The sequence below is a fragment of the Mastigoproctus giganteus genome, chromosome 9 (assembly GCF_048544385.1).
Source record: "Mastigoproctus giganteus isolate SK-2022 chromosome 9, ASM4854438v1, whole genome shotgun sequence".
Classification (NCBI taxonomy): Eukaryota; Metazoa; Arthropoda; class Arachnida; order Uropygi; family Thelyphonidae; genus Mastigoproctus; species Mastigoproctus giganteus.
In genome coordinates this window covers 216,097,668-216,110,480 of record NC_143583.1, presented here as the reverse complement: position 1 = coordinate 216,110,480, position 12,813 = coordinate 216,097,668, and the positions used below count along the sequence as shown (strand labels likewise).

Sequence of the window (12,813 nt, the reverse complement as noted above, 5' to 3'; positions counted from 1 at the left end):
TGATTATAAAAGCAATTAAATAATTTTCAGGGGACATCATGTTTGTACATAGTGAATTTCTGAAAATGGCAAAATGGTACTGTTTTTATTATATCTCATATTGTGAAGGCCTTCATGGGTTGCCTGAAATTGCAATACCTCAAATAAGTAACTGTGAAGTTATACTTCATAACTGGGTTGTCACTGGGTCGGTACCTACCCACCCACTGACAAGAGGCTAAAGACTCTTGAAACAGCCGTCTGAGTGGTGGTATCCATGAGAATAAGTAGTAGTAGTAGTGGCATGTGATGCAAGTGTATGAGCTTATGCAACATCAGCCAAAAAAAAAAAAAAAATTACAAAACAATTCCCTCTAAATGTTTGTCCAGTTCTTCCTTAAATTTATTTAACCTATCAACTTTCACAATAACAGATGGAAGTTTGTTCCAGCAATTAACCACCTGCTGGCTAAAGGCAAATTTCCACACATCTATTCTATATCTGTCTTTCCTAAATTTGAATTTATGCCACCTTAGGTTCATAATCCCATCAGAATTCAGCATGCTCAACCCATTCAAGGCCTTACACACCTCAATCAGATAACCTCGCAGATGCCTAGTCTCCAGCCGCTGCAAGTTGCAGAAAAGCCTCTCTTGGTAAGAGGATCCCTTCATTCCCCTCACCAATCTTGTTGCCCTTCTCTGTACATGCTCAAGCAAAACAACATCCTTCCTAAAATGAAGCCTCCAGACCTGTATGCAGTACTCAAGCTGTGGCCTGATACAGAGGGACAATCACCTCCTTTTCCCTGCTAGCAAAATTCCTGCATATCATTGACAAAACCCCATGATTTGCCCTGGCTGCCTGACTGCATTGCTCGGAAAACTTCACACCTGACTGCACAATTACTCTCAGGTCTTTTTCATTTCCTACCACCTTAAGTGTAGTACCACACAGTTGGTACGTTTCTCTGGGGTTACTTCTACCCATATGCAGTACTTTGCATTTGTCAATGTTAAACTTCAGTTGCCACTTCTCAGCCCATCTGCCCAAATTTTCTAGATCCTGTCGCATTAGCACACTGCCATTTACTGTCATTAACAACCTTGCCAACCTTTGTATCATCTGCAAACTTCGACACTAAACCTGATATACCTTCATCAATATCATTAATAAATATACAAAACAACAGTGGCCCCAACACCAAAACCTGTGGGACTCCACTAATAACATTAGTCCACAAAGAGCAGCACCCATTGATTACCACCCTCTGTCTTCTTCCACTCAACCATCCGTTTATCCACTGTAGCAACTTACCCTTAATACCATTCTGCTCCAATTTGTACGGCAGTCTTCCATGCGCAACAGTGTCAAAAGCTTTCCTGAAATCCAAGTATATGATATCAAAATTATTTTTTGCATCTAGTTCCTTTGTAACCACATCATAATATCCAATCAAATTTGTCAGACAAGACTTTCCCTTAACAAACGCATGCTGTCTCAATTATTACTGCAGTCTTGTCTAGATGATCCTGCAATGCATCTTTAACCACTGCCTCCATTATTTTACCCGGAACAGAAGCTAAACTAAATGGTCTGTAATTATTTGTGTCACCCTTCGATCCCCCTTTGTGAATTGGGGATACATTTGCACATCTCCAGTCCGTGGGGACCTCCCCTGAGTCCAAGAATGCTCTCATAATTATGGCTAAGGGTTTGTTTACTTCCTTTGCCATCTCCTTTAATACAATTGGATAGATCCCATCCACCCCAAGTGCCTTTCTTATGTTTAACTTCAACAATTCCTCCTCCACTTTGCTCTCACTTATTACAAAATCATTAAGCACCATGCTACAATTTAATAAAATGGCATTTTCAAACCATAATAACTCCTCATGTGTTAATGTAGATGCAAAATACTCATTCAATTTGTTTGCTAACTGAGCAGGATCATCAACAGTCGAACCATCGATATCAAGTGGACCAATCAGATTCATCACCTTCCATTTAGAGTTTATATAAGTAAAGAAATCCTTGCTGTTTTTCTTAGCATTCTTTTCCAAAGATTTCTCATAATCTGCTTTTGCCTGCCTAACCTCCTTTGTGACTTGATTACAGACTAGCTTATATCTATCATAGGCATCTGTGTAGCCTGATAATTTATATGCATCCCATGAATTTTTCTTCTCCGCCACGAGTCTCATTAGTTCATTTGACAACCTTTTAGGCCTAAATGGTTGTCAAATGAACTAATATTTCCTTGAACAATATTTCTTATTGTTCAAGAAATCTTATTGTTCAAATTATAACCTTGAACAATATTTCTTAATAGGTATGAAACTTTTAGTAGCTTCCACGATTAATTCCTTGAATGCTTCCCACTTAGAATTTGCTGTTGGTAACATCATCAGTTGATCCCCCTGTACAGAATTTAAAAACTGTCTGACACCACTGTAGTCACCTTTACGGAAGAAAAACCCTTTCCTTAACCCCTGACGGTAGTTACCTCTTTGAGTAAATCCCACTTCAGCACACTGTGATCACTGCCACCTAGTGGTTCCTTTATCTGCAAATTCTTAATACACGAATGATCACTGCTGATAACCAGATCAAGAGTATTACTTTCTCTGGTTGCCTCTCGAACATGCTGCTGCAGAAAACAATCATCCAATAAATCCACAAAAGTCTTACTAGTGTGCCAGTGACCAATGCACAAGTTCCAGTCAATATCTGGGAAGTTAAAATCCCCCATTATAAGACATTCTGATTTACTAGCCTACTCTATTTCTCTGTACAATTGTTCATTGTACTTACTCATTTGAGTCATTAGGCCTATAACACTACTACTCTTATTTTTTCTTTCGCATAGCCTATGTCACACCAAACTGACTCAATACAGCACTGTTCATCTATATAAACTGGATGCACTTCTCTTGATTTTATATTTTTCTTAATTAACAGCATAACATCTCCTCCCTTCCTATCCTGTCTGTACACATTGTACTCCCCAAATTCCAATTCTGCATTTCTAATATCTGTGTGACACCACACAGATATTAGAAATTATCATTAGGCCTATAACACTACTACTCTTATTTTTTCTTTCGCAGAGCCTATGTCACACCAAACTGACTCAATACAGCACTGTTCATCTATATAAACTGGATGCACTTCTCTTGATTTTATATTTTTCTTAATTAACAGCATAACACCTCCTCCCTTCCTATCCTGTCTGTACACATTGTACTCCCCAAATTCCAATTCTGCATTTCTAATATCTGTGTGACACCACGTCTCAGATATCTCAACAATATCCGCCTTTGATGTCTTGACCAACACTTCAGATTCATCAAATTTATTTACTATACTTCTAGCATTGGTATACATGCACCTATTCTTATTCTCAGTTACCCTAACACATCCCATATACCCACATGTTTCACGATGACTGCCATCAGTCCCTGTATCAGCATCCCTCGTTCCAGGGTGCTGCTTATTCTGGTAGAAGTATTGCAAGACTCACCTCCCTTCCTATCCTTTCTGTACACATTATACTCCCCAAATTCCAGTTCGGCATTCCTTATATCTGTGTGACACCATGTCTCTGATATCCCAACAATATCTGCCTGATATTTTGAGCAATACCTCAAATTCATCAAATTTATTTACCAAATCCCTGTATTGGTGCACATGGAAGTATACATGCACCTGTATTCTATTCTTAGCTACCCTAACACAACCCACGTGTTTACTTGTACCGCAATGACTCCCAGCAGTCTCTGAAATACCCTGTATCTGGTTTTCCAGGCTGCTGCTCATTCCAATAAAAGCAGTGCAAGAATCACTTTCACCTCTGCCAGTGGCTACTGTTAATCTATTAGTCCTTGTATCCCCCCCCAAGCTAGCAGTTTTCCGACCCACCTAACACTGCCTCGATAGCATCAGCAAATATTCTTGCACCCTTTCTATTTAAGTGTATCCCATCCCTGTAGAAGCAGTCTCTCCTGTTAACAAGCACAGACCATGTTGAAAAAAATTCTACCCCTTGAGAATTGCACAATCTTTCCAGGGCCGAATTGATCGACAAGGCTCTCATCATGTACTCCCTCTTATGTCTGGGCAGAATTGCAGACAATTTCAAATTTAACACTAACTCAACGTTTTTTTTGCATCATTTGACCTGTACTTGTTAAGTAAATCTGCAGATATCCTACTCTTAATGTCATTTGTGCCAATGTGTACAACAACATCACCCTTTGTGCCCTTAAAAGATGATATATGCTTTTCAAGGTCATCAACCTTTGCCCCTGGCAGACATACCCTCGTCCTATTCCATCTATCCTTTTTACACAATATATTCCTCGTCTCCCTGACAATACAGTCACCAATAATAACTGACTCCTGTGGGACCAGCGCATTCTTCCTTTGAGATTGCCGCTGTGTTGCCTGATGCCCAGGAGTGAGCTCTGGCATTAAGTTGGGCAGCTGAGAGCTTTGAGGGCGTCTGCCCTACACCTCAAGCTCTCATAGACGCCCATTAGAATGCTAAGTTGACGCCTAATTTCTAGACACTCTCTGCACCTGGCACACACACACAAAGACATCCTCATCAAAGTAACAATAGTCTTGTCTGCTGGTGAAGCATTACTTATTCGAGGTAGTGCAATATCTGGCAACTTGTTGTGAAGGCATTCACAATATGAGATATAATAAAAACGATGCCATTTTGTCATTTTTGATAATTCACTATGTAAAAACATGATGCTAATGCACTCACCTGTTACATTCAGTGAATTTTCTGTAGGTCGAGGCTTTTGCCCCAAAAATCTTTTCAATAATTCATAGGTATAATGAATTACTGAAATTATTGACTTTCTCTGAATGATGCACATTTTACTGACTCTAACTTAACTTTTCTTTTCTGGGAACTACTCCATCTCATAGTTTGGCCACCTAGCTCTAATTGATTATTCTAATTAAAATTACTTCATATACAGATCATATATTAAGTTTATAAACTACCTTACCAAAATATCAGAGTATGTACATTGCAGGGACTTGTATGTTGTTCACTTTTAGCAACAAATAAAGCAACAGTTTTGCAGCGTATGAAATTGAATAGGTGTGTAAAAGTGTCCATGTCATGTTATTCCTTTCCTTTCCTGTTGGAGAATTACTTTTTAGCTATGCCAGATTCTGTGGCTGCTAAAGGCCTATCTCTTACGTACATTCCAGATGATCCCAGAGATTCTTGATGGGATTCATATCTGATAGCTGTACAGGCCAGTGGAAAATGCTTCATATTGGGGTGCTGTGCATTCTATTACTGTATAATTCATAATATTTGGGCTGTAGCACTCTTATTTTGGACCAGTCTGATGGGTATTGTTCCAGGATAGCAGGCCCCATTATTACTCTATGAACTTGCTCTACAAGCATGCTCAGATATAATCTCTATGTTACAGATGCCCACCACAATAACAAGGACCCGTGATGTATTACAAAAAAATTCTCCCACTAGCAACTTGATATAATGCACTTATGTTCCTCTGCTTTGTGTGACTTTTGCAGTGATGTACCTGCCACCGCCAAATAATGAGAACTGTTCAGTTGAGGACATCACATGTTTTAAATGCACTGCCAACCAGTGCCATCATTCCTAACATCACTGTAAATGAATTTCTTTATAGTAGTTGGGAATGATATAAACACACAAATTTTAAATGTATTCATTTGTTTTGCTCACAAACAAGAGGTTTACAAAATTACAAAGCAGTTGCACAGTGTCATTTCACAAACTTTCTGCTTGCTGTGGAGGTGGAAATGGGCTTCTCCCATTATATTTGGTGATGATACATTATGGCTTCAGCTGCCCATGTACCATAACTAGACCATCCCATGAAACAATCAACTGAACCAAATCAAACCAAACCTTTTGTGATGGTTTTGGTGTTTTGCATTATTTATTTCCAAGTTTTGCATATGTGACTGGGATATCTACAATCCTGGCTGTGGGGAAATTTCTTCTATATAGATTGCTATTCTTGTTGCTGGTTCTGTCCCACAATATCCAATGATTAAAGGCATTACACACCGGTATGTCTCTACATGGCTAAACTGTGTTACTGCAAACATTTCCCCCCAAATAAGCTTGACATTATTTGAATTTGATTGGTATTGCATAGTTATTTTTAAACACAATGAGATATCAAATAAAACGAAGTAGTGTTGTCTAAAAAAAAATTTAAACTGTTAGTATTTTACTAAGGGGCAAAAAGGGACAAAACTGGTGAGAGGAAGCTGGGAAATGCCAGTATTGTTACATTTCATGTGCTTTAAATTATCAAAGAATGTACCTCAGAATTTTAAAACTTCTATACTGTACTCAAGAAATGTTTACCAAAATATTACTGCATGATGTTCACATGATGGCTTAATGGGGATATATGTTAACCTATCAACATGAAATTTGGTCAAAATAATAATATTCTAAGTCGTAAAATTTTAAAAGGACTGGAACTATTGTTCAGAATTCATCACAACAATATGGTGGTAGTGTGTGTGGGTGGGGGGGGGGGGGAGTGGGAACCATGGAATTAAAGGAAAAGAAAAAAAAAAAAAAAACTTACCATCTTCCCAGGGATCAAATAAACATGTGCCGAAAGTTTGGTGTTGATCCGACTTTTCCTTTTTGAGTGAACTTCTGAGATATATTTTTACTCATATGTATAATGTCTTAAAAAGATGTAAACCTATTTTAATTATATATAAATAATACCCCATAATGCAAAACATAAACAATGTTTATGTTTAATGTTTAACATTTCAACAATAAATTTTAAAGGGATACTGAAAATCTTTTAAAGGGATACTGAAATTCAAAGATAGTGAAAATGGCTAAAACCGCCATCTTGAAGAGCAATCTCTGATGGTATTGCAGTGATTTAAGAGCTTTGTCAATCAGTTTACCCATGGAGAGATTGTGAAAGACTCATGGGATAGAATTTTTCTGAGCATGGTCTGTACTTGTTAACAGGAGAGACTGTTTTTATAGGGATGGGAGACAAGTAGAAGGGATTGCAATGGAACTCATGCTATCAAGGCAGAGTTAGGTGCAATGGTGAATTGCTAGTTTTGGGTGGGATACACAAATTAAGCTTCAGCTCAAGATGATACAATGGTCATGAGGTAGAATTTTTCTCAATGTAGTCTGCATTTGTTAACAGGAGAGTCAGTTTTCATAGGGATGGTACTGAAAAGCTGAGAATGTGTGTGGAGATGTGATTCACATCTTCAGTCTTTGAAGATGTGATTCACATCTTCAAAGACTGAAGATGTGAATTTGTCACAAACCACTGGAAAAGAGGGATGCAATGGAACTGATGCTATTGAAGCAGTGTTAGGCATGTTAACTTTGTGGGTTGGGCCACACAGACTAATAGTTTTTAAATTCATTTCAGTGGGACAACCAACTGATGATGTTAACAACTAAAAATTTTAAATGGGAAGTGCTCAGGAAAGGAAACGATAAGCTACTAAGATTTTTATACCAAATAAGAGATATTGTTCAAGGTTTATACTTAAATGGATACCAGATGAATAAGAGTAGTGGCACAGAATAAAAATGCACAGGATAATTATAAATTAGTAGAGGACAAGTCAAAATAATGCAGATTATGAGAAGTCTTTATTAAGTAAAGAAAATTAACCAAGAATTTTTTGCTTATGTTAACACTAGAACGTGAGAGAGATGAAACATATTGGTCCACTGGACATGAATGGCATAACTACTGATGATCCTGTTGAGGTTGCTCACAAACTGAATAAATATTTTGTATCTATGTTTATGTGTGAAGTTTTTAGGGATGAGATACTAGAAGAATATCATATCCTAATTGGTAGTGCAAGGATTTTATAACTAAGAGAAAAGTAGAAGGATTTTATAACTAAGAGAAAAGTAGAAGGATTTTATAACTAAGAGAAAAGTAGAAGGATTTTATAACTAAGAGGAAAGTAGAAGAATTTTAACCCAAAGGGCTAATGGAATCAATCTAATTATAAATAAAATTAGCAGACAAAGAGGAAGAAAACTTTTAGCCATAATTATGAGAGCATTCTCGGATTTAGGAGAGTTACTTACAAATAGGAAATGTACAAATGTCACTGCTATTCAAGGGGTGAAGTGAATAATTAGACCTTTAAATATTTAACTTCCGTCCCAAGACAGCTGCCAAATTTTTACTTTCAAAATACTGGATTATGATTGTGAAAAGTAAAACAGGAAATTACTGGACCAAAAAAGCACACACACATGGGGGGGGGGAGATTTTTCGAAAAAGCAGGAGGTTTTTGAAAAGCTCACATTGCACTAAAAATTTAAATTTCACTGGCAAAACACACGTTATATTAAAATATGGCCATGTGACTGTTTATCAGTTCAGGATGCTTTCAAACTTTACCTTACCTAGGATTTTTCTATTTGTGTTTGGATGTTTGTTAGACATCAACTGATTTTTATTGTTTTAGCCCTTTTTCTGCAGCCTTTCATGACAACGTTTTTGACCCTGGATTGATTCAATCTAGATTGGAAAGGGCAGAAACATTTTTTGGGCTTTCTTCTCACTGACTGAATGAATGAGCCACCAATGAAAGATTGCTTGACAAAAGTATCTGGTTCTTCTTCTGTCCAATTGGATGAAAAAGTTCTAAAAGTAGAGAGGTTCTCCCTCCAAGTGGATTAAAACCTGAAGCGACATATTTGCATTCAGTAAGCAGTGATGTGCTAAGAAAGATACTGTTGCAGACTTTGCTCATTTCAGAAATAGTGAATCAAAGTTTTGTTTATAATGATGGCATTGCTGATCAGACTTGGCTGTCATGAGCACACTTCCAAAACTTCACCAGAATGGAAAGATCTGAACTCTGTTTTTCTCATCTGTTTGAATATTCTCTTACACTCAGCACTGCAATGAGAAATTGTCAAAATATCAAGCATAACTTGGGATTATCTGTTATGTTTCAAGCTTTCTTGCATTTGTCAGTTCCGCTACCAGGGATCACTATACGTCAATTCTTTTTTTTTCTTTCATAACTGTATCTGATAGGCTCCCAAGCTGAAACTGACAGGACTGAATATGATAGCAAAACATCTATTGCTTCATCTATTGACACAAAGAAATACTGCAATGAAATTTGCCAATGAAAATAATGCCTATGAAATTTGTGCACCATGCAATACTTTCTCATTGAGCAAAAGAATAAAATATTCTCTTCCCATTTTAGACTCGCCACAAAATTGGCAGTAGAAATGCCAATGGCTAAGTCATAATCATGCTTCTGGTTTAGTTTTCTATGTTAATCAATTTCCAAAATGCGAGCAGAAGATTTGAAAACTGTTGGCAAAATAAATTTGCATCTGACATTCTTTAACATATCTAAGACTGATGATCTCAGCAGATGGATGTAAGGTATACTGCAATGAAGAGTTATATTTAGATTTTCAAATATTGTTATAATATTTAAAAGAAACAAGCAAGTTCCTCTCTTCTGGCTTTATTTAAACAAGAAGAAAGGAACATGAACAGACTTTCTGCATGAGTGAAGAAAACTTGTTTAGAATTATCAGCTTACTTGGCTTGTTTGGGATTGCTTTCACCAGGAGTTTATGATTCAGAAGACCTTTTTGATTTCATCAATGTCTTCTTTGAAAAATGTTTGGATTATGCTCGGGACTTGAACATGATCCAGTTCCACTCAATAGTGACTGCTTGTTGCACTTATCAATTTGAACCTAAAGCTGAAAAGTGCTCACATGGCTTTTATTACCACTTTTAACATCTTATTTCATTGGAATTTCATTCTGCTATTACACATTTAACCACAGATGGCCAACTTTGTACATAAATTATTTTAAATAGTAATTTTTCTTATTTTGACTTCACTGCTCAACATTATAATGAAATTGTCAAAAATCAAATCAGAATTTTAAAAAATATCAAAAAAAAAAAAAAAAGTTTTGATATTTCTAATTTTTTGATGTAATGATATCCACTACACCTATTCATGTAACTTGATTCAATTTGAACAACTTCTGGATGTGAATTCTAGAAAATTTCAGTTATTATAGGCTCAAAATTGAACAGTGACTAACAGTTGCAATCTCCACCTCTTCAAAATAGCTATTTTCAAAATGATTTTGAAAATAGCTTTTTTGATGCTGTCATCTAAACTTGCATTGATAATTACTTAAAAATACAGATAGGAAATAGTAGCAATAGTGAAGGATTACAGCAATTTACACATAAATGGCTACATTATAATGAACTTTTTGAAAATAACCCTGAAAACAAAATGAAAATACAGGTACCTACTTCTCAAAGAATTATTGTGCCAAAAGATCCAATCCTCATCTTGGATCTGGATATCCAGCTGGAGGATGGTTGTCAATCAACAATTTTATAATTAAAGCCAAATGACCCGGGTGTAAGTGTCACACTTTTGCTATGTTAAGGCATAATGTTGCTACCATATCGTACACCAGATAAATGCTGGCAGTGGCTAGGAGAAACATGGTCTATGTCATGGACTGTGGTATATCAATGCTGATGATCTCATTCAACATTAGAGAGAGAGGGAGTCCAAGGATCTTCTGGGTTTGTGGCAAATTGCTACAAGTCCTTGCTTCCCTATTGTTATGTTAATTGGTATGATGATGATCATAACCTTTGCAGAATGCAATCTTTGTTATTTCAGTTGAAAAATGCATTTTTTCAGTTGAAAAAATGCATTTTTTTCAACTGAAATTTCAGTTGAAAAATGTTTTAATTACAGTCATACTTTTCAATAAGACATCTCTATCATAGATATAGGGTACATCTGCCTGGAACAAAAGTTGCTGTTGTACACAGATATCATCTTCAAAGGGCACAAAAGGTGATATGCTTGTACATGTTGGCACCAATGATATTAAGAGTAGAAGAAGAGCTGAATTATTTAACAAGTACAGGTCAACATTGAAAAAAAAGCCGCGCGTTATGGTTGAATTTGAAAGTGCCTGCAATTCTGCCCAGACGTGATAGGAGGGAGTATATGGTGAGAGCCTTGTCAATGAATTCGGCCCTGGACAGATTGTGCAAGGCTCGTGGAGTAGAATTTTTCTCAGCAAGGTCTGTGCTTGTTAACAGGAGAGACTGCTGCTACAAGGATGGGATACACTTAAATAGAAAGGGTGCAAGAATATTTGCTGATGCTATAGAAGCAGTGTTAGGTGGGGCAGAAAACTGCTAGCTTGGGGGGGATACACAGACTAATACATTAACAGTAGCTGTTGGCAGAGGTGAAAGTGATCTTTTCACTGCTTCTATTGGAATGAGCAACAGTCTGGAAAACAAGGTGAGAGGGATTTCAGAGACTGCTGGGAGTCATCGCGGAACAAGTAAATACATGGGATGTGTTAGGGTAGTAAAATTAGGAACAGGGGCATGTATATTAATGGGTACACTGATGGTAGGAATTTAGTAAATAAATTTGATGAATTTGAGGTGTTGGTCAAAACATCAAAGGCACATATTGTTGGGATATCAGAGATGTGGTGTCACACAGATATAAGGAATGCAGAATTGGAATTTTGGGAGTACAATATGTACTGAAAGGAGAGGAAGGGAGGAGGGTGTTATGTTATTAGTTAAGAAACACATAAAATCTAAGGAATTGCAGCCAGTTGACATGGGCAGACAGTGCAGTGTTGAGTCAGTTTGGTGTGACACAAGTACTGGGAAAGCAAAATTGTGAGTAGGAGTATGTTTTAGGCCTAATGACTCTGATAAGTATAATGAACACCTGTACAGAGAAATAGGGTGGACCAATAAATCAGATTGTCTTATAGTGGGGGATTTTAATTCCCAGATATTGACTGGAACCTATGGGTTGGTCAATTGCACACCAGCAAGACTTGTGGATTTATTGGATGATTGTTTTCTATAGTAGCATGTTTGGGAGGCAACCAGAGGGAGTAATACTCTTGATCTGATTATCAGTAGTGACTCTTCATGAATGAATAATCTGCAGATAAAGTAATCACTAGGTGGCAGCGATCACAGTGTGTTGATGTGTGAATTACTCAGAGGTAACTACCATCAGGTGTAAAGGAAAAGGTTTTTGCTTTCGTAAAGGTGTCTATGTAGGTTTCAGACAGCTGTTAAAGTCAATACAGTGGGACCAATGATGTTACCAACAGCACATTCTAAATGGGAAGCATTCAAAGAATTAAACTATAAACCTACTAGGCTTTTCATGCCAACTCAGAAATACTGTTCTAGGTATATAGCCTAAATGGATGTCAGATGAACAAATGAGACATGTGGCAGAGAAGAAAAATGCATGGGATACATAAAAATTAACAGGTGATACAGAAGCCTATGGAAGATAAGCTGGTCAGTAACCAAGTCACAAAGAAGGTTAGACAGGCAAAGGCAGATTATGAGAAATCTTTGGCAAAGGATGCAAAGAAAAACAGCAAAGAGTTCACTTATGTAAACTCTAGAAGGAAGGGGATGAATCAGATTAGTCCACTTGATATCGATGGTTCAACTGTTGATGATCCAGCTCAGGTAGCTAACAAATTGAATGAGTTTTCTGCATTTACATTTACAAATGAGTAGTTATTCGGGTAGAGGAGTACCAGAGGTGTATTAAACTACGGTAGTGAGTTAAATGATTTTTTAATAACTGAGAGCAAAGTGGTGGAGACATTGTTGAAGATAAACATAAAAAAGACACCTGGGGTGGATATGATATCCAGTTATATTAAAGGTAGAAGCAAAGGAAGTAAGCAA

The 12,813-nt window shown here is 37.0% G+C and overlaps 1 protein-coding gene across 2 annotated transcripts in view; it reads right to left on the bottom strand.

The window, feature by feature from the left end:
• Positions 1–12,813, bottom strand: part of LOC150081121 (ubiquitin carboxyl-terminal hydrolase 24-like) — a 908,750-nt gene that overhangs the window by 200,497 nt on the left and 695,440 nt on the right. The gene's annotated exons all lie outside the window — the stretch shown is intronic.